The sequence below is a fragment of the Hippocampus guttulatus genome, chromosome 15, assembly GCF_054856545.1.
Source record: "Hippocampus guttulatus isolate MCC_2025c chromosome 15, RoL_Hgut_1.0, whole genome shotgun sequence".
NCBI classification, from domain to species: domain Eukaryota; kingdom Metazoa; phylum Chordata; class Actinopteri; order Syngnathiformes; family Syngnathidae; genus Hippocampus; species Hippocampus guttulatus.
This window is the reverse complement of record NC_141275.1, coordinates 4,321,754-4,345,082: the sequence shown is the minus strand read 5'-3', so window position 1 is coordinate 4,345,082 and position 23,329 is coordinate 4,321,754. Positions and strand designations below refer to the sequence as shown.

The 23,329-nt window shown below is 41.4% G+C and overlaps 1 protein-coding gene across 1 annotated transcript in view; it reads left to right on the top strand.

Moving 5' to 3' along the window:
- Positions 1 to 23,329, top strand: part of nrip1b (nuclear receptor interacting protein 1b) — a 45,718-nt gene that overhangs the window by 1,835 nt on the left and 20,554 nt on the right. The gene's annotated exons all lie outside the window — the stretch shown is intronic.

Genomic DNA, 23,329 nt, shown 5'->3' with positions numbered 1-23,329 from the left:
GTGATGTGCAGTAGCCTACAACAGAATCAGAGGGCATTTCATTTGTTGACTGCAAATTCTTGGCTTTCTTTTTGCAAGTGTGTTGTCATCGGAAATCACATTAATTTTAGCAGATCAGTCCACACAACAAATTTGAACTTTTTTTTAAAAAACAAATGTCAGCCACAAGTGCAAGATACACACCCAAGAAAACATTGACAGGATGATTACCGTGTCACTCTTGGGGTGGCTGGGAATCTAATGTACAATCTACTACAACAAGTGTCAAAGCATTTACTGCATTTTTGGATTTATTACAGACCTGGGAGCTGCCCAGCATTGTGTTTTGGCCACTAAATATTGTTCAAGGGCACTTTGACAGTAGATGTTAAGGAACAAAACTGCATTCTCATCTTCTCAGAGCACACTAGGGAATCATCACACCATTGACCTTTTCACCTCAAATGCATTTCTCTTATTTGGAATCAGATTAAATAATGTTCTATTGAAGGATTGATAACTGCATTTCGTTCTACGGTTATTATTGTACTGAGATTTATAATCATGGAAGAATAACAGTGCTGATGTTGTCAATTTTTAGTCTGGTGCATAACTTTGTACCTCATCAGTGTTTGAAAGGAAAACTTGTCTCACACACTTGGATCCTGAGGTTTTGTCCTAAAAATGTTTCAGAAAATGAGTTGCCTCAAAAGTATCGCAAAGTAACTGTACTGCTAATTTTAGCTGCTAGCTGCTTTTATGCCCACATGACATCTAATGTTGTATTGTATTCGCATTAAAGCGGTGATTAACCATTGTTGCTCATAATGTTAATGTTTCTTAAAGCATTGCTTGTATAGTTGTATTATGGTGACAATTTGACAGTGGAACAGACTAATTTAAAATCCAGTATATTCCATGCAAATATTTTGTATCAAATTGGAGCGTCCTGGAATGTTATGGATTTTGGCCTAGACGGTGCTACTGACTGCTGGGGTGTCCAAACACGGTCCTCGAGAGCCGCTGACCTGCATGTTGTTAGTCTCCCTACGCCCACACACGTGATTCAAATGATCAGGATTGCCAGGCTTCTTCAAAGCTTGCTGATAAACTCATCATTTGAGTAACATATGTTGGATTTGAGAGACATATAAATGACTATTAGATTTACTCACATGCCGCTTTACAATAATATTCAGCTTTCAGGATACACAAGGATTAAAATACCCCACAGATAAAAATTTGCTTAATTTCCGAGGTGAAATTCTAGCTGGAATAAAACTTGTGTACTGTTGCTTGGAAGAATATGTTATAGCCAAGAACGTAGTTACGGCAGCCTTATCTCACTCGCATACGGTGGTACTGGCTCCTGTTGGAGCTTCTGTCATGAACAGAAGGCGACCAAAGTCAATGGGACTCATTTTGATGACGAGGCAGGAACAGCTAAATGCGTTTTTACAGCTATCACTCTTGGATGATGGAATGTGTGAAAAAAAGATGGACACATCCACTGCAACACTTGAGAGCTACACAAGACAGGAGTCATCTGTTGAATGGCCTTTCAACAATGGATTGTGGCGGATTGAAATTGTCTTGAATTATTCAGACATCACAGGACAATGAGACACACACACACACACACTTACACACATGCCCCCCCCCCCCGTTTTTTTTAAGTCTCTACCTGTTACAGAAAAATCTAAATCAGGTATTTAACAAGTTTGATGCTCCTATGTGTAGTGTGTTCCAATAGTATCAATACACTACACCACGGGTGTCCAAGTCAAGGCCCGGGGGTCAGATCTGGCCCGCCACATCATTTTGTGTGGCCCGCGAAAGCAATTGAAACATGGCAAATTCCATGAAGCTTGCTAAAATATGTACCAAAATTTCAAATTCACATATGTAATAAATGAGAGAGACGTTGTAAGCACTTTTTTGTTGCCAAACACCCCATTACAATCACTTAAACAATAGTTCCCTAAACTATTATTCTTGACTTCTTTATATGATTTCAATCATAATGGCCCTCTAAGGAAAATGGTACCTAAAATGTGGCCCGCGACAAAAATGACTTTGACACCCCTGCACTATACCTTACCACACCATCTCAAGCTTGATGTAGCAAACACAAAGAAGAAACATAACAACAACAAACACGAGAGATGGCACACGAGAGGATGGAATTCAACTCAACTCAACTGTACTCATAGAGCACTTTAAAACAGCCACCGCTGTCTACAAAGTGCTATACATGGAGCAGGTATCATATTGTCACGTTTGCAAGGTGGTGGTGGACTCCAAAAAGCAGGCAGGAGGAAGGAGCAGGGTGTACTTGATGAATTGTATTAAACATAGAGAAAACTAAATCCAAAACCAACAAAGGGCAAAGTATCAAACAAAAATCATGACTGAAGATAAAACATAACAGCAACCAAAACATGACTGAAACAAACATGACAGTAGCCAAGAGCAAACAGCAAACAAACGAACATGACAGTAGCAAAGAGCAAACAATGACCCGACAATGAGTGGTCGGGCTGGGAGTCCTTTTAAAGCACTAATTACCTAATGACCAACAGGTGTGCAGCTGCAGGGGTAGCCCTACAGTGCCACCTGTTGGTCCCAAACCGAATCATGACAGTACCCCTCCCTCAAGGGACGGATCCCAGACGTCCCAAAGTTGTCCAGAATGCTTGCCTCGCCGGGGAACGGGAACTAAAAGCGACGGCGACCTTCACCTCGCCGGAGAACAGCAACAAAAGCGACGGTGACCTTCATTACCTCGCCAGGGAACAGGAACAAAAGCGACGGCGACCTTCGCCTCGCCGGAGAACAGGAACAAAAGCGACAGTGACCTTCACCTCGCCAGGGAACAGGAACAAAAGCGATGGCAATCCTTTGGCTGGGCGCGGCCTGACATGAACGGAGCTCGACGTAACGGGGGACATGGGACAGCCGGACGTGAACAGGGGCTCGGCCTGATGTGGGCGTGGACGTGGCACGGCTCGTCGTCGACGTGAATGTGACTCAGCTCAAACAGACACGTGACGAGCCTCGGCTAAACGTGGATGCGGACGGGGCTCGGCCCACCGTAGACGCGGCTTGACGAGATGAAAACAGGACAGCCGCATCACCAGCGCTGCCTGAAAGGGAAAAGGGTGTCGGCCTCAGACGCGCTCCGCCAGGCACATGGTGGAATAGGGACCAGTCCTTTGTACCTGCGGGGTCCAGGTGGTCAGGTCATTCTCCTGCCTGCTCTTTGGGGTCCACCACCACCCTGATACACGTGACACATATATACAAAAATAATAATAATAAATTAATAACAAAAACAGAAAGCACAAAAACAGTAAAATTAAGATCAAGTCTTGAGTCATGTTGAGTCATGGAATGACGGTGGATTTGGGAGAAAAATCTGAAAATAATAAAACTGTGGAAAAAAATCCCAGAGACCGAGTAAAAGCTGACTTTATAATCATCTGCGAATCTTGTAGTTGAGTTCTCAAAATAGGTGAATGGTTAGTATTATTATCCTTTGTATTTTGGGTAATTCATATTCATTTTTTTCTGCTTCCTTGTTCCTCATCCAGGTCACTTCTTTAGATGCATTCTGTTTTTAAATCACAATTCACTGAGTCATGAATCACATGAAGATTTTAGGTTGTATTGAGCACATTTAATACACTACTACTCACAAAAAGTTAGGGATATTTGGCTTTCAAGTGAAATTTGTGGAAAATGTAAAAGGTTGACACGACAGTGATATCATATCAAGAAGGTAGGACAGCGCTGGTGATTTCCTCATCTCAAACAATTGAAAAAAAAGTTAATAACAATGGAGGCTACACCACAGTAAAAAATTCAACATCTCAAGAACCCGTCATGTGCCATTGAGCATCAATTACAGCTTGACAAAGATGTCTCATGCTGTTCACAAGTGGACTTATTGTCTATTGGGGCATAGCATCCCCCTCGTCTTGAAGGGCAGCCCTCAGGTCATTGAGGTTTTGGGGTGCAGGGCTTTGAGCCTGTTCATGGCGACTCAGCTCATCCCACAGGGTTCAGGTCTGGAGAAAGTGCGGGCCATTCCATTTGAGGTACACCAATCTCCAACAGTCGCTCCCTGATGATGTGACCTCAATGAGCTGGACCATTGATGTCCATGAAGATGAAATTAGGCCCATGTTGTTCATGTAGGGGCACAATCACTGTATTAATAATGTTACTCAAGCAGGATGGAATGTGTGGTCAGGTACCCTTGCAGGTCATCGAGCACGCAGACCACGCTGATGTAAACAGCTTTGAATGGTCTAACGTGACACTTGGGTGCCTCTCACCTCCCTTGAAGGACGTCCACTTGTACATCTTTCTGTGACTCTTCCAGTATCTCGGTATGTCTGTTGCTACCTGCCAATGACACTCTAAGGTAGGGTAGGGCAACCAGTCAGAGACAAAGAGCCTTTTTTTTATTTTTACTGTGTTACCGCAAAGATCCACATACACATGGGCATCCCGTCCTCGTGCGCACGCACGCGCAAGCACGCACGCACACACACACGCACGCATACACGCGGGTGCCCAACTATGCACTCGCGCATATACGGACGCACGCCACGATGAGCAACAGCCAGAATGGCCTGAACATGAACGAAAGCTAAAGACACAAACACACAAATCCCCCCCCCCCCCCCCCCCCCTCCCCATTTCCTCCTCCCACCCCTTGTGGTCAACTTGGGACCAATCCGCTGGTTCCCGGTCGATTGCGATCGACGTATTGGGCACCCCTGCCTTAACATCAGAGGTAATTCACTGACTAGCTTAGCGCTTAGCATCATTGTTTGCGCATGAGTGGTGACTCAGTCATCTGATTGGTTGCCCTCAATCAGGTAACGGGATTGATGATAGGCTGACGTCGTACGTTCTGTGTATTTAGCGCCGTTATTTGAATGGCATTGCCACCGCCGAGGCGTTTTCAGCACTTGTCGTGTGAAAGCCCGGGAGCCGCATTGAACCAGCCAAAGAACCGCATGTGGCTCGTGAGCCGCAGGTTGGCCACCACTGCTCCAAGGTAACTTTTTGTGTGAGGTGTCTGTTGTCACATCTGAAATGCATCAGGACAAATTCACTCTCAACACACCTCAGACCACAGGATAATCGCATAGGATAAACTTGTAAAACACAAAATAGTCTGGCGTTTGTCCTTGGCCAGGAAGGGTCCAGATTGGGATAATAACTGACCAATTATCTTTATTTTTCTACCAGGCCTAAATTGAAGAAACAGAACATGCAGGTCAGTTAAAAGGTACATTACTGAGGCGTCAGCCCTAGTTTTCAACACAACAGGCCAACTCGACCTGTGCAAACCTTATATGGGTTGCTCAACTTGGAATATCTGCTGTCCCTTTTTGAAACATTAACGACTGCAGAAATGTAGAATGGAGCAGTGATGTGAGAGGAGCTGACTCCCTTCCTGGCTGGCCTGGTGTGTGGTCACATTAGAGGAGTGGAGTCAAAGTGACTACCTCCCCTGCAGCGGAGCTCCTGGCCTCCGGCTGTAGAGGTGCATTAGGAAGGTTTCTCTACCAGTGTGACGAGTGCTGCTGCTGCTGCAGTCAGACAAGGGAAAGGTCTCTGTTGCCACAAGCAGGCTAATGTCACCGCCGTGACAGAGTGGGCGGGTTGCAAGGGGAATGAGGACAGAGTCACTCAGAAATAAGGGAGGGGGGGCAGTTGCACCGCCTCTGCAAATGGAGTACAGTTGAAGTATCAAATCTGGAATAATGCAGTAATAGCTCCAGATAATATTCAAATATGTGCCAAAAAGCCTTGTGATGGTTGATGCGTCATTTATACTGAATGATGTTTATGTTGTCCCCAGTTACATAAATGGCATGGCACAAGAAGCGTTTGGTCGAAAGCTAGAACAATGGGGTCACACGGTCTAGAGAGAGAGAGAGAGCGAGAGAGAGACAGAGGTCGGCTGTTATTCAACTGTGTCTTATTTTAACCAGTTTATGTGCCAGGAGTGAAGGGGAGAAGCTGGAGGCTAAGTGAAAATGCCACTCATTCCTGAAGAGTCCCTGGCCTCTTCAAGGTTAGTGGCTTGTCTTTGTAAGTTGAGGTATTGATGCATGAGGCTGTCTGGCGCTAAATTCAAAGTCCAAGGCTGTCACTTGGAAGCTGTCCCCTCCCTCACTACGCCGCCTATCACCGGGCCCTGTCCGTCCCGATTTCTTTGCAGCCTGTCCTTTTGAGAACCTTGAGCAGCCCAGGCAAGGGCATGGCGACTGGTGCAGTAAGCCGGCGCAGGGGAGGGAGGCTTTACGTAACATTCTGCGTGAAACGTGGGTGTATGACTCCATTGACACCTTGACATAGAAGCGGTGCAGTTCACAGCAGCAAATCCTTCAGCTAATGTTCCCCCCTCAACGTCACTTCAGGCGGGAGTGTGCGGAAGGAGGGGTGCGGGGGAGTACCAGAGAGATCCCTGCAACTTAATTATATCTTTCTCTTTTAAAAGCTTTCGTTTGAAATTAAATTTTCCCGAGCAATCAACTAAAGAGGAGTTTTCAGAATTTATGAATGAATGATGGATATGTTGCACAGGCATCAGGGATAGGAGGGGGTGCGGGGGCAGCGGGGATGCATATGCATTAAAGGTGGCAAGGTTGCGCCTCCAGGCTTTATTTCCATTCTGTAAGTGAAATCGGGTAAAATTCGGGCATCAAAGCTTTTTGAACCTAAGAGGTAATTTGTAGTTTTACAGATTAGAGTACAGAACAGTTTCTAGGTTAAAAGTCATTTTAATGCAGTGTGCATGTGTGTGGGGGCTAGTGTGTGTGTGTGTGTGCGTGTATGTATGTATACACACACACAGTGTACTTTGATGAAACTCTTTATCATGCACTGAAACCCCAAATCCTAGTTGACGTTGTGTGATGAGCTGAGTTGTTGCCAGGCAACAAGAAATAGTTGGATTTGCAACGCACCATATACAGTACAATTATACAGTGTATTGTTTAGAATCTGATTATTGCACAGTGATCCTGAAAGATCTGGGGTTTTTTTTTTAACTTTTTGAGTGTTTTTTTAATTCCCTGCTGATTATCAAAGTGTTTTTTAACATTTCACTTTACATTTCTTTTCTCTTTAAAACTGGCATTGCATCCTTTTCAAAACTTGATTGCAGTTACTAATTTCTCAAATTTACTCAAATTATTGAAGAACTTCATTACATTTACTCATGTCCTCATTGTGAGGACAAGCAGCTCGGATAATGGATGGATGGAAGACTTATCTCGACCAAATGGAATAGATGTATTAATTGGACGGTAACATTTGCCAAGTATTGTTTCCCAATATTGCAAAAAGCCACCATGAGTGTCTCATTTATCAATTAACTTATTTGATATCGAGAACAATTATGTTTGGTGAAACTATGCTAAATGGTGATTGAAACAGCAACAGGAAATGAGTGTTAAGTGTAGGACCCTTCTGAACACAGAAATATACTAATCCCATTTTCAACCTGAATCTATGACAATAAAGCTTTAAAAATGTACTTTTGGATGAGTGAGGCAGTTCAAACATTTTTATGCTGTTTTAACCCTTTCAGGGACAGCGGCTACTACAGTGGACAGCTGATCACGTTATCAAGTTACAGGGTGCATGAGAGGGTGTGCAAGGATGTTTTTTCAAATTTAAAGTTATGTAAAGCACTTTCTTTAGTTTGGCCATGTAACATTTATTAATTTGAAAACAAAATCATGACTATAACTACAAATAATATGCCTGAGGTTGGGAGGAGGTTTTTGATTATCCCCTACCTTTGGGACTGCATGTTAAGTTCATTTAGAATACCACTGTAGATGTACAAAACAAATATTTTCCAATTGAAGTTGTTTTTGTGCCTACAAAGAAATGGTGAATATTTGGAGACTGGTTGAGTTGAAGGAATAATGCTTTTGTTCCTCACACTTGTTTTGGCATCGTTGTATTGTGTCCTCCATTTGCACAGATGTTGTAAAAGGTTGAGGGGTTAACTAGACATTGCTTCTGTGATGCTTTGGGAATTTATAAACTGCAATGATGTTTTCAACTTCATTGTATTATTCGGGGGGAGGGGTGGTGGGGTTATTTTCAAAGCTATTAAGAGCTTTTCTCTTAATACAACAAACATGGCTGACACAAACAATGACATTAAAAAATATACAGGAAGATACGAAGTTCTTAACAAATGTTTTGGTCCAGGTCCAGATTAAAAATAAGACACCGTTAACGTTGATTTATTTTATTCTTTTTTTTTTTAATGTGTTTGGAGTTATTGGTGGACTGTAATTGTTTTTTGGGGGTTTTGCGCTGATATTCAAGGTTTTTTTTTTTTTTTGGTGGATGTGTGTACAGTATTTGTAATGTTGATTGTTTTGTGTATAGTGTTGTGTTTTGGGTTGTGTTTTGGGTTACAGTATTTGTATTTTGACTGTGGGGATGTTGTTCATGATGGCCAACTGCGTCATGCATTAAAATGTCAAAACAAAACAAAAAAAAGAACATTCCAATCTGCACATACCTGTCATTTACTCAGTCACATTTGTTTTCATTTAATTTATATTTGTTTTCTTTTACTTTGTATTTAAAATGCTTCGGACTAGAGATGAAATAGTGAAGTGTGTACCAAAAAAACGTTTTAAATGGTTGAGGATAAAGCGGTTCAGATCATGGATGGATGGATAATATTACCATTTCCCATTTTAAGTAGCATTTGCTACCTTATTGAACAATATGTGTTTTTGGTAATATATGTAAAGCGTAAGAATGTGCACAGAAAAACCCCAAAAACCATCGTGCACGTTCATTCATTCCTGAGTGGTGTGAAAATGTCTCTGTTTATCGTAGTTGCTTGTGATTGCAATACTGGTGTAGCCTGTACTACCGGAGACACATTCCTTGTGTGTTCTACATACTTGGCCAATAAAAATTATTCTGATTCTGATTCTCATTGAAAGATATAATCAAGTACTGGTCCCTGAATCGGTGAATAAGAACACTCAAATGTAAAAACTTGTCCGCTGTACACTGAAGAGAAACTGTGCTGAATTGTACTCAATTTTATTTCGTGAAACGGTTGCACGGAATAAAATAATCTGGAGCCATATAAGTGTTTTTAAGTAGACGAAACACCTACTTATTTGACTATGCATCAAGTCAGTGTCCTTGTTCAAAAACAAAAAAGTAGAAATGAATCCCTATTTTAAATAATTGCTCTTGCACCGTTAATTAAAATGGTATTGATCTGTGTGCGTGAATGTCATAGCAGTTGGAAGAAAATGAAGCGTTTTAATTTTGTTTTGTTTCTATCGACATTTCTGCTTTTTACTTGATGAAAATCGAATTGAAAAACATTGTTTGTCATGTCAGTATGTGATTTGCATTTTTCATATCGCTTCATCTCCACTCCAAACACTTCACAGAGCTGCCCGTCACCGGCAGCAATGCATTGCTACGTTTCTTTGACTGCTGTTTTTTTTTTTTTTTTTTTTGTCGTAAGGTTTGCTGGCTTCAGCAATAACACATGACACTTATTTTGGGGTTTCTTTTTAAGTTGGTAGGTCCGTTTCCACTTTGTCGCTGGCCCATGCAGTTGAAACATTTTTCATGATTCAGAGAGCTTATAGGTACCCAGAGGAATTAAAAGACAAGACTACTTAGTGTTTTGTCATTTCCAATATTTTTGCACTGGATAATATGTTGGATGTTCATTCATATTTTAATGGCCAACCATATTTGATAATGGTTGAGCAAAACAAAAATCCTGGACTATAATAGTCATACCTGGACACAAATTCTTGACGTATTTCTGCATATCGTCTTTCAACGGTGCATGCTAATTTGAATTATTGAACTGAGAGGACGATCGAGTTTTCAAAGCACTTTTAGGATTTTAATAGTTTTCATTTGATATCAAATTGAGTTTTAAGGCATTTACTGTTGAAAATGTTAGTAGTGAAGAGAACGCTTGAATTCGGGCCGATGGTTTGTGTACAAGTTGTGGTGTAATATCCAATAAATATTCGTCACAAAAATTGGAAGGATTTTCCCAAAAAGTTGCGCTATAATTACTTTCCCTGGTAACTAAATTACAATGATTGAGTAATTCAGGTACAAATTCAGTTACCTTTTGGAGAAGTTAGTCACTATTACTGTTGTCAAAATGAATTTGCACAACACTGCTCATTATGTTCCCATACCTTCAAATGCTTGTGACATTTTGTCGTAACCCCAATTTATCACTCACCAAGTGACCCTTGAATTAGCTCCGCATTCGTTTCCGAAAAGCGCGTTGGGAAGTACAGCTTTCTCCTAAACTGCGTTCGAAAGGAGGCCATTTGAGGAGGAGATGACGAGCACAGCGCCGATGACTTGAGGCAGCCATATGACCTATTACTTAGGCAAAATGGACTGGTGACCAGAAGATTGCTGGCTCATACTCCACTCACACTCTGCCCTTGAGCAAAGGCAATTAACCTGGATTCCTCCAGTAAATATCCAGCTGTAGAAAGGAGGGGGGGAATAAAAGATGTGCAAGAGTGATCACCGTGTAAGTGACTTTGAATGAAAGTGTCCACTAAGCAGGAAGATTAAAACAGATAATCAAATTAGAGCTTATGATTTCAAGCGATGAAAGCGGGACTATGAACATGTAGACCGCAGTCACTCGTTCCACCCTTTTCCGCTGTCTTAATTGCGGTCTTTCACACTTGCAATGTACTGACTTTTTCCTTTGGCAAGTGTGTGCCCTTGACCTGATTCTTGAAGAGGCTTTCGAAGTAACTGTCCAGAAGGAGATCCAATCATGTGGCACCCTTCACTCCTCTTAAGCTTTCCTTGACCTTGTATGCATATAAGGATGAAGGGGGAGGAGACCCTTGTGATGGGCAGGTTCACAGCTGTCAGTCAATTGAGTAATCAGTCCCAAGGTCACAAAAGGGTGGGTGGAGGTCACGCCAGCCTTTTAACAATGTGCCTCCAACAAACCCAGCCCTTGTGTCCTATTGGGGAATTTAAGGCTACAAACATTGAATCTGATTTTACTGACGGGATTAACTCAGGAGTTCCAATCATGTTTTCAGGAAAAGTTTGTTTGATGTCCTCGGCGATGCATAGGGTGAGCTGTCTTTTTTCAGCTGACTTGCGTTATTCGTTGACTGCCTACAGCTGCTGGGCAGTTTAAAGCCGGCTGGCTCACTGTCTCATTGTGGGGTGTGCTCCTGTCTCAGGTTGAGAGTATTTTTAAGCTTGCCACGTTAACATGTCTGCCCCTTTTATATTTACCATATGGCTGGCTGAATCGGGATCTAGCCTAACAGGATTGCATAAATGCCCTTCACCTTCAGAATACAGTTAACCTCTAAAGTTCAATGCTCTGCCAGTCGTACAGTTTAGGGTGTGACTTCCGGGAGATATGCCTCTGTAGCCGCACACAAACCCGGCCTCTGTAGCCGAAGGTCAAACCACTGCTGGACATAATGTCAAGCGGGGCCTTGGAAGATCTCATGAGACTTCAGTATAACTCTTGGAGACATCAGCTATGTGAATGAACATATAATGGAATGCTTAATAAGAGTGTTTGTTTGTTTGTTTGTTTGTTTGGGTGCTAAGAAACGGGGAAATGCACAGTACAAGCAGTAAACTCCATGTTCAATCTTGCGGCAGTTGCTCGTCCTCGGTTCATTTGACTAATTTTTACCGTATTTTCCCGACTATTTTTCATAGTTTTTCAGTTTCGTCCGGGGTGCAACTTAGACTCTGCGGTGACTTACATATGAAATTCTTAACATATTATTATATCATCTCACATGTTATTTTCACATTAAATCGCAACGGGGTGCTCTAGGCCTGTATCGGGAAGTCGACGATGAGTCTGACGTAAGCGGCATGGTAGATGAGCACTGCATCTGCTACCTCCGGAGTTGGCGGAGTTGTTTAAAAGTGACACAGAGGATGAAGATTTCATTGGATTTAGCAATTTGGAGTGACACTGGTGGTTTGGTAAACTGGTTAGCATGTTCTTCATGCGATAGTTATCTGAATAACTCTTAATGTTACGTGAACTTACCAGGCACATTCTCAGTTCATTTGTGCGTCATGGAACTTAAGCATGTTATTCAGCCTGTTGTTCTCTATTTTATTTTTATTTTAAATCGCTTTTCAAGATGACATGTCAGTTCTTGGTGTTGGATTTTATCAAATACATTTCCCCCAAAAATGTGACTTATACTCCAGTGCGACTTATGTTTTTTTTTTTATTATTATTATGCATTTTATTTCTGGTACGATTTATACGCCGGAGCGATGTCCTGTTTTTATATAATATCTCGTTTACTAATTTTTACATTGTATTTTCTTATTGTCTGTACAGTGTCCTTGGGTGGCATGAAAGGCGCTTTTAAATAAAATGCATTATTATTATTATTATTATTTATAATCCGTAAAATACGGTACACTCATTTGGCAGTTTACAACTTTTTATCGCCAAACCACTTCCATATTATAGCCTGAGGCAGCTCCAATTTTCTGTGGTTTAAGGATTATGACCATTTATACTTATACTAATACATAATTTATTAATATACATATATATATATATATATAAGTTGTTTTACACAGTATATGAATGGAGGTCTTAGTAGTAAGTATTCTCATTTAACAAATGCAAAAAAAAAAAGATGCCGCAATCATCGAATCTAATCAAAGACCTCTGAGTCATAATCCAATTGAATCTTGAATTTGTGAAAGATTCCCACTACTAGTACCTAGTAGACAACATTGAAAACTGTATTTATTAACATAATGAACTTGTTAATTGCCAATTCTTCTCCTGCACTAAGACCGAAGAGATGACACAAGTGCCGCTCAATTGGGTTTATAAAAGGAAATGCAATAGAGTATAACTTGTTCAATGGTTTCATGATCTCCGAGTTGCACACATGTGGACACATGCGCAGGCAAAGAGGAACGGTCACACTTTTATAACAGTGTTTACACGTCTGGGGCCAGGACTGGCGTAGGAGCCAGACGAATGTGGTTTATTCAGGGTCTTTCATTCTAATCCACATTTTCTCCCTTTCAGCGGTGACCTTGGTGCATATGAGGAGGCGGGGCTTGACCTACATCTACCCCTTTAACTGGAACTAGAAACCCCCAACCAGCCTCGGGTGACCAGATACCTTTAATAATTTTTTGGTAATTTTGTATGCGTCTGGTCTTTTTTTATTTTGTTCCACAAAGTATAATACAGAAAAGCTTTTCAGCATCTCTGGCACAAGTGGAAAGTGGAACACCAGGCTCCATCACTCGTCTCAGAGGCAACAAACACACCAGTGCACCAGGTCACTATTAGCACGCATGGGCTTAACGCTGCGATGGTGAGGGTTTTAGTGGCAGGTCGACCTTCCTCTGGGTTGTAAAGCAGCATGTCGAACTGTTGCTAATGCATTGTACATACGGAAATGTGTGTCCTCACGAGCTTCTGGTGCAATGACAGTACTCACACAGGCAACCTATAAGACATTACAATGCTCACATAATGCAGGAAAATACTGTTCCGCAGTAATTGGGTGCGGATGTAAACAGTGATGAGCCACATATAATTTAAAGGTGAAGTCAAGGCACAAATGTTCTTTACAATAATATGCTCTATGCACCCTTTGTGGTGTAAAAACGGCATTCAGATTGATATTCTGTTTGTGGAATATTAAATAAGGCAGAAAAATACAGAAGATTTGTCTGAAAAAATATATTCATGATTTTCACGTGTTTTTCAGATCCACAGATATGTGCACAATTTTCACCGACTAATGTATGTGTCTTTGTCATGACTTAACATTTGTGAATATTCAACGCTACTTGTGAAGTGTTGAATGTACATTAGTGGATCAGCGGGCACACACCTTTATTTATTTTCAAGATATTCACACACACGGCAGTTCGAAAACATTCATTTGCGTAAAGGCCATCCCTCCTCTTTCCGGTCTCTCCATGGAACGGTAACGAACGATGTCCTGGACAATAAAGGAAAACAAGTCTTGATCTTATCTTCTATTATATGCTTATTTCACACAAGTCGGGAAACAAAATACGACCGTAATTTGTTTCCCTTGCATTTTTTTCCCCCTTCACATGGAAGACGTTACTCTTCTTTGTCCACTGCTGCGGTGACACAGAAGAGATAGCAGCAGAAGAAGGTCTTCCATGTGAAGGTAAAACAAGCCTGAGCGAAAAAAATTACAGTTGTATTTCTTTCCCGAATCGTACTCACTAAACATGTAATAAAAGAACAGATAAGGGCCGGTTGCCGATTTTTCAATTTCCAATTTTCTGAAAACAAGACAATGCTCAATGGAGACAGCAACACTGCCGCCTAGTGGATGGAGGGAGGATGGCCTTTACACACGTGATTATCTACGACCTGTGTCTTGAAATGGCATGTGATGTGTGAAAATTTAGAAATGAACATGTTCAAGTGATAAATAATGATCAATGCACAGAAAAACATTGAAAGAACACCTGAAAAGTATGTTCAATTTTGGGGATCTGGAAAAACGTGAAAATCGCAGCAGCATTTGTGTGACAATTCTCTTCCCGTAGAAAAATACATCTGTTTTCATCCATCTCAGGGCCCTGCCAAAGTGCCTTGACTTGCTGTCAATCGACAGCAAGTGACAAAACGGCACTCCCAGAGGTGGATGCTTTCTGCTTAAACCATATTCTCCAAACACAGTCATAATTAGAATGCTGTTTCACTCATAGGGGCGCATAGAGCATATTGGTGTCAAGAAAATATTTGACTTGACTTGACAAACGCGGTTGCATACTTTACAGCCGACCTTCAGTACAATGATCACTGCATCTTTTTAAAAGGCAAAGGCTATTTAATAAGGGATAATTATATGTCACTCTTGTACAACAAATATAGCCACCTAACAAAAACTAAACAGTGGTTTCTAGGCAACACTAAGGCCCCCACTGAGTGATGATTTTTGTCTGGGACATTAATACTTTCAATAAGCAGGTTTGGGCTGATCAGTAATTATACCGTACTGAAGTGAGAAAGCGCACAGTTAAAGATACATTTTGCAGATTGTAGTATTGCAATATTCTCATTTTATGTTTGAAAGCAGTTGCCATTGGAAGAGATCCGTGTTAATGTATGGAGGGATTATAAAAGCAATGCAGGAGCAAGTGCACATTTAATGAGAGCTGTGCGTGATCAGAGCTATACCATGAGCTGACAAAGCCTTACACAGAGGCATTCAGAGGCATTCAAAGGGGGCCAGTGTCATGCTACCAGGCATCAGGACAGCCCGGGCGTAACATGTCCCATAATAATCCCTTCTAGACAAGACACTTGTAATTTGTGCCTCTGGGATGAAATGTCATACTTGGAAAACATAGATTTCTGCAAAAAATGTAGTACATAGAGTATGCGTTTAACCCTTTCAGGGACAGCGGTTACTCCAGTGGACAGTTTATCAGGTTACAGGGTGCATGAAAGTGTTAAATAAGACCCCAGAAAGAATCCCTTTCACCACTCTGAGCAGCCAAGGCGAGCTAAAAGAGATGTAGAAAGAAATTAGAAGTTGGTTAGATGGATGTTTAACCTCGGCAGCAGTTGTATTAAGGCGTTGGAGGGATTTCTCCAAACATGCAGCAGGCCAGCTGATAAGGGTCACAGCTATTCCAAAAGGCCACAAAGACACATCACCAAAAGATCTTGGAGCCTGCCTTTTAAACTCCAGTTTTTTCTTTGTCTTCCTTTCTCTTTCTCTCGCTTGTACTGTCCCCCTCCATCATGCTCAGTAGAACTCCTAGCATGATGTTAGGGAGGGGAGGGGAAAAAAAAAAGTGGGTCAGGGTGACCTATTTTTTTTTCTCTCACAGTTCACGGAGGCAGAGGGTGGTGGTGTTATCGTCAGTTAGACGAGGAGCAGGGCCTGATGGGGAGGCAGGGCCTCGTCGCTAGACACAGCCACTCAGAACTGGGTCAGCGGGAGAGGCTACGTCTTGTAAACGGCTTGTCATAGTGGGGAGAAAAGCTGCAAATGAACCATAGATTATCTGCCCCAAGCTGAGCACTGAGGTCTCATTGCACTCCCAGCCTCACACTTGAAAAACACACGCACATATAAAGCTTCTGTACAGTACCGCGCAGGAGCCTCTGAAGTACTTGCTCTGCCTTTGAGTTCCTCTCTGGCTCCCTCAGTCTCCAGTAATAGCGTTTGATTACTGCAGTCAGATCTGACAAGCTCAAAGCCCCCAGCTGCAAACGCTTTTAAGTAAAGGATCTTTTCACATTTCAATTTTTCTGACACACGGTTCGCTGTTTGCTAAATTTAGCCTGCTTCATCCCAGATTTGCCCGACTTTATTCAGGTCAGGTTATTTACTGTACCAAGTTCAACTGTGGTTTAGAAGAATGTTACAGATTCGTATTCGTCTGCAATGACCTCTTTGCCTATCAGCTGCGCCAAAGCCAAATATGCGAATAGATAATTTGCTTACGTTGGATCGCCAGAGGTTTTTTTTCTTTTTTATCTTTGATTCTTCTCCATCCAAATGAGAACCACCTTGAAAAAGTGTTCCTTTCAAAACAAACGTTATTATTGATAAAGCTGACTACATGCAGTGTGTCATGTTCGAACAAGATTTTGACATTTTAAGGTTGCAGTGGTTAAAGGAGCGAATTACATAATTTAATAATGATTTTATAATGTTTGAGGTGTTTTTTTTGTTTTTTTTTTTTAAACTGGGAAAATTTAACTTGAAGATTTAGGGTCACATCGTGTAAATTGACTTGCAGAGTATATTCGTCCCACTCATTTTCACTATATTACTGATAAATGGGCTGAAGTGTTGAGCAGAAGTTAGTCAGCAATGACAAAAAATAAAACTAAGTGAAATATCAATTATAGCAATTTTTCTAATCAGCAAATGTACTGGATGCACGGTTGCGAGAAGATAAAAACTATTTGGGCTTTAGGGCCAAAATGGACCATTTTGCGGGCTGTCTGGAGGCCCCGGCCGATTCCTACTCACATTATGTGTCTTTTTTTTGGTTCCTTCAAATCTCTCACTCGCACGCATCAGATAAACACTGGGTTAGATCTCCTCCCTAGCAATAGTTGGTGCCGTCGTCGTGCTGTACCGAGATCCCCGAGCTGAGTCTTGTTCTTTGGAGCAATGCAATTTTCTGGCAGTAGCGCTTACTCGTGTTTCACTATGTGGAACAAATCTGCCTGTAATGAATCTCCCAGGACACTGGTGCCTCCACAAACAAGTCTGCGTTTTTTGGTCTCTTCAACAATGAAGGATCTATTGTAGGCCACTTCAACCTTTTCAGCCTATCCATTCACACGGCATTAAACCACAGTTACAGTTTGTGTTCGCTATACATCGTAGCATTTCTTTCATGCGTGAGTTCTGTTTTTCCTCTCTATAATCGCCGACCCATTGGCAAAGGTGTTACACTAACAAACGACCTAATATCCCGGGGAAGGGCTAAACATGTTTGGAGGATCGGATTAGCAGCAAGACTCCGGCTAGCGCGCATGGTAAAGTCACAGTGCCACTGCTGTAAGCACAAACACTCAATGTTATTCTTAGCCCCAGAACTTCATGTCTCTGTGTGAAAGCCCCTTAACGCAGCTAATTGAGGAGACTGGTCATGGCTCATGTCACTCATCAACAGCTTCTTAGCAGCATATGTGTGGTCTTTCTCTGCACTTGTGCGGTGTCAAGCCAATATGCAAGAAACTGGCTGGGACCACTGCTATGAAAATGCTCACAAAAGTGGAGTGGTTTCTTTTTTATCACGACACAGCGCCACTTTTACCAGAGGCTTTCCAGGATGTCTGAGTTTGACATTACTGTTTGGAAAGGTCATGCATGGAGAGAGACAGTAGCTAGTCTCTTCGAGTTTCCAACCCTCCAATATACATGATTGTATTGATTTTAGAACATATTAAGGAATGCGTCTCTCCTTCCCTTATTGCCACACAAGGCAATCATTACGATCTCTTGAACTTTGCTGGCCTGACTTACAGTTGTAGGAAGGGCGCCACAATATTTTCATGCTGATAACAAGCCTGCTGTATGTTTTTACAACAGTCTACACTTAGCTGTTGTTTAAGAGGCCCGGTATGACAGTCGAGCAGCTGAACCAGACCTTGGACTGAGTGTTTACTTTGGAAAAACCAAAGGTCCTTATTGGGACACACACAGCAGGTCAGCCATCAGCTTGTCAAAACACTGGACCTAAGGTGCTTCAACACCCCATCTCGTTCGTAATCAGGAGAATTGTGATTGGCTGCTAAGCAAGGCGCTTATCCCCAGAAGAGAGGTTGGCATATTTGTTGTCAAGTAACAGGTCACTGTGTGCCGGTGACTCAGAACACAACAGGGAGGAAAGAGTGCCTTGAATTTCCTCGCAGATAAACAATGGTTCTTGCAGTCATCCTGCAGGTGTATTCAATGAAGCCACTCGCTTCTTGAATGACTCACGGTTGGTGCTTAAAGGTCAAAAGGTGGATGGGGTTGCAGATTTGTATTTTTGTTCCTGGTGGGAAAAGTTGAAATTCTCTCTCTGTCCAATAGAGAGGTTAAAGATAGAGCATCATCATTCAACCCTTCCCAGGAAAACAGATAAGAACTTTCTTTGATTGACGAAAAGCTGTGGAGAATAGGTTGGGGGAGTAAGAGGAAGACTGCGATGTCTATCAGACTTTTGTTTTTCTTTTTTTGCCGATCCAGTTCAAGGCGCCCGTAGGCGAGGCAGCTCTCGCTCTTTCCGTGCCAATGCTGCTGTTCAAGGTCATATGAGCTAGCCCCGTGACATTAAAGAGGAACAGGAAAGGGGAACAGGGAGGAGGGGGCGCGTAAAACCATCAACCACAGACATGCACGCACACACACTCATACTCACCACATCGAATTGAGCTTTTTTGGTGCGTCAGGGTCTACTATGGATTTGAGAGCAGTGTCTTTTATGCTCGAGTCGACATATGTACATACATACCAGTTACTGTTTAGATATATTGAGCAAATAGAAAGACAAATGGGAGTGAAATGAAGTTATGGTAAGGCAATGGTACTGGATCACCTTTTCAGAATGGAGGATCACCTCGCTACATTTTATTGCTATTTGACCAATGTTAAAAAAAACAAACTGTAACTCCTCCAGTGCCAAGTTGATTGCATAAGCAGATGGTTTCCCTCAAGCCAAAGGCAGTCACAGGTGCCAGCTTTAATTTTGTATTAGTTCAGTAGTGATGTGAATCATCATATCATCGTTCAAAGTTTTATATCTAGCACCAGCAAATATATTTCTGTTTGTTTGTGTATCCACCCATAGTGAGCTACATAGCTCAATTGCAGTTTTTCTATGATTTTCTACAGAAAATCAAAATAGATCGAATCTGTTATGTCTTTAGTTTGTTTATTTTTTTATTTTTAGAAATATCTCGTGAGTACGCCCTCCAATAATGACGACTTGAGATGGGCTCGTTAGTCTTATCACCCAAAGAAAACATGCTGCAGTGCATAAGAAAAAACAGTGCATACAATTTGTGACACGATATGCAGAGAGATTGCAACCCATTTGATTTCACTGCGAGGCTCCTGTAAAATAAATTCGGTGTGATAAAACACTGGACGACTAGATTCTTCCGACACCCACCGGAAATTCATCATCAATTAATTAAGCAGATTACCTTTTTTCCGGCTCCTGAGTCACACCAGTCAAAAATGCATGATGAAGAAGAAAATGACATAAATTCGTTGCTCTCAAGTGTAAATTGAATATTTTAGGGGAAATTTATTTTATGACAGCTAGGAACAGTAGAGCTCTAGCTCTGCCTTTGTTCAGAGTGTGCACTGCTTTGCTCCAATCACTCGGAAACTTTATGTTCAAACACAAGGGCAAAATGCCCGATTCAGAATTTTTGTTAAATCTGATCCTTTTCTGTATGTATTTACATTACAAAAACAAATGTGACCGCTAATGTGAAAGGTACATGTTCATGCTGTAAAATGCATGTGCACAAAGCACGACGTCGAGTGACATGAACAAACTGCGTGTAGTGGCTCATTTCAGAATGACAAAGGAGCAAGGCGCGAGGATGTAGAAATATTTTGGGGAAATGAGATGATTTTTCTCGAGCTCATTTAATGGAGACGTCTACTAAAGCACATAACAAATGAACCGTCTGCGTGGATGAATTACTACCATCGCCACAAACGTCCACTTTATGCTTCATGTTTCAGGTGAAATTAAAGTAAAATATTTTGCAGATTCACAGATGATTATCAGAAATTTCCCCAGGCAATCTTCCATGCCCGTGCAGAGAGCATGTTTAGCTTTTGATTACATATACAGTAGGTCACATGTGATCATGGATGAATGCTCGTACTGCGGATGCATCAAAAACGTATCTGCTTTATATCCACATCACGAAAGAGGCCCGGGTGGGATTTGAAAAATTCGGAATTGTACCCTTCGCATTCCATGGTAAAATCTGAATTGCCCTGCAGTGTGGACACAGCCTCAGAGGGTTGTTCAGATCTGCTGTTTGGTTATTCAGAGTGCCCAAAAAAAACGAGTGCCGGAGTGCAGCGAATAACAGTTCAAGCATGAGCTGCTGCTTACTTTTTAACAGGCTGTGTTCGCAAATTAATGGGAGGGCATCTTGCGCTTTGTCTCTCTAAACACACACAGACAGAAACAAGTGGTATTAACGGATCAGAGTATGTCCGAATGTATGACAGGTTGACGGCAGCTAACGAGTTCCCGTTGGATGAAACTTCCACTGCTCACTGCGAAATGTTTATTTTATTTTATTTTTCTAACTGGTTTAAGCCTTAACTAGAATCCCCCGTTGCATTGTGACCAAATGTAGAATCATAGTCGGTTATTGCTCATTTTAGTGCTGTCGTAGATCCTTGTGGTATAATAAAGTAGCTTGCTAGACTAGACTAAACAATTTTATATACCGTATTTTCCACACTATAAGGCGCTTTGGAGTACAAGGTGCACCTTCAATGAAGGGCCTTTTTTAAAAAACATTTTTCATATGTACGGCGCACCGCATTATAAAGCACATAGAATGAATAGAAGCAACAATAGTGGGAGCAGATTGTATATAGATTACTACGGCTGCAATCATACTTAAAGTGGATTTCCACACTTTAAGTGGATTTTTATCAGTATGTGGGTAATTGCTTTTGCGACATACAAACAAGCAACTTTTACAGTCTTCAGCGCTATCAACGCAGTGATTGCCTTTCACTGAGCCTTCTTGTCACTCCTAAAAAAATGTGAGAATAATTCTGCTCATGTTTTATTTCTTAAATGGAAGCTTTCCCTTCCGTGTTGCAGACAAAGTAACATTTGCTGCTGCGTGTCTCGGTTGCAAATGATTAAATAATTAGATTCTGCTGTTACTCACTTTGGGTTCAGCATTTTTTTAACCATATTTTGCAGTGGACCAATTCCAAATGACTACCGAAACTGTGGCTCTTTAGTAAACTAGCTCAACTGTATTTGCCGCCATGTCGTCAGTGTAAACGGTTGCATGGAAGCAGGTTTATGGGAGCCGCTAAGGGGGAAAAAATATGTGTCCACCCAAAAAAGATGGATTTATTGCTCTAGACAAAATATGAAAAAAATAACTGAAATTATCCTTAGAATGTTCTGACAAGTTTCTCTGTTAACCCTTATATTGGGACCTACATTTTACTTTCCAGTGAGATAATTCATATGAATTCAGCCCAAACCACTTAAGTAGTCTGGTTGCCCCGTTGCGCTTTTTTTTCTCTTTGTAACAATTAAAAACAGAAAGTAAGCCGTCATCTTAAATATTAATTATTCATATTGTAGTTGAGAATAATCTGCAATATTTTTGTCCTAGTAGTTTTATGTGAATACACATATAGTCACTGCCGAAATGCTAATTTATTGTGTCTTGTGACATTGACATTCCTCTGTGATGATCGCCATGTCAGCTGCAGCTTGATATCTCAGGAATGCCTTGACGGGGATTTTCTATTTGGCACTAGATAATCAGGTCATCGCTTTGACTGAATGTTGACCGGATTTTATTTTAGTGGTCAAAGGTCAAGGTCACTGCGATTGCTGCAGAAAAGAAGTTCAGCTCTACTTACGGGTACATCATTCACGGTTATGTCTTAAGTTAATACGCTTCTACTACCTTTATTACCTAATCAGTGTTTAGAAATGTTGCCACCTTTGAATATGCATCTCAAAGCATTGTTTTGTCAGAAACAACAACCATGAAGGTAATTACATGAATATATTGTCAGTCGATGCAAATATTGATGAAAGCTGCAACAGGATAGTTTGGTGGATGGCGGTAAGTCTTGTTTACAGTTTTCATGTGTCCGTTGATCAATGAGGTTGCAGCTTACGCTGTCCGTTCGAGAGCTGCCCTCATGACCCTTTTGTCCTACGAGAGCAAAAAGTTGGACTCAAATATACAAGAGCAACTTTGTAGGTCCACAGCATCAGCTTTCTACTTCGTCGAATTTGGAGCATGTGGTGTTGTCAAAAGGCTTGCTAAAAAAAACCTTAGTCGTCAAAGTTCCCTGAAAGAAGATAAAGCTCCCTTTTTAATATTTGAAGGGTTTTTTTTTTTTTTTTTTTTTAGTAATCTTTTATTTTCCTTTTATACGGTTTGCAAAATGATTAGGGTTGAAAATGGATACCCTTTTTCCAAGCTATTTTTGTTGGTCAGGAATAACAGATTTTGAGCAGTTTGATTTCACGTTACTATTGAAAAATATTCAATATGTAAATAAGCATTGCTCCGATTAGGTTTCTGTTCTCCTTAATGCGATATGGGAAACAAGAAGGGTGTAACTATAGATTGATTGAATCGATGTGTCTGCTGTGCGATCAGCTATATTGGCATTTTCATGTTATTTTTTACTACCGGTATTCATTTTTCGCTCATGTACGTCATCCCCGATCGGCACCGGGGATCGATATCAAACACGCAACATGGATCATGGCGGCGAGGAAGAATAGCTGTTCAAGACGGCACAACGCGTCCACTTGTGTGGACACACTTTGGATTTCGCAAGAAAGGAGATCGTGGCGACAAAACTGTTGCCATGGATCGCCTTTGCAAGTCCTGAGTGAAATGTAAAGGGAAGATGACAATTTCTTGACGCATCTCAACCGGCATTCCAAACGGCAACAAAATGGAATGAATCAACAGTGCCGGCTTCCGTGCAAAGTAGTGGGACAGACCAAAAAGGTGTTGTTTCCTGCCTTA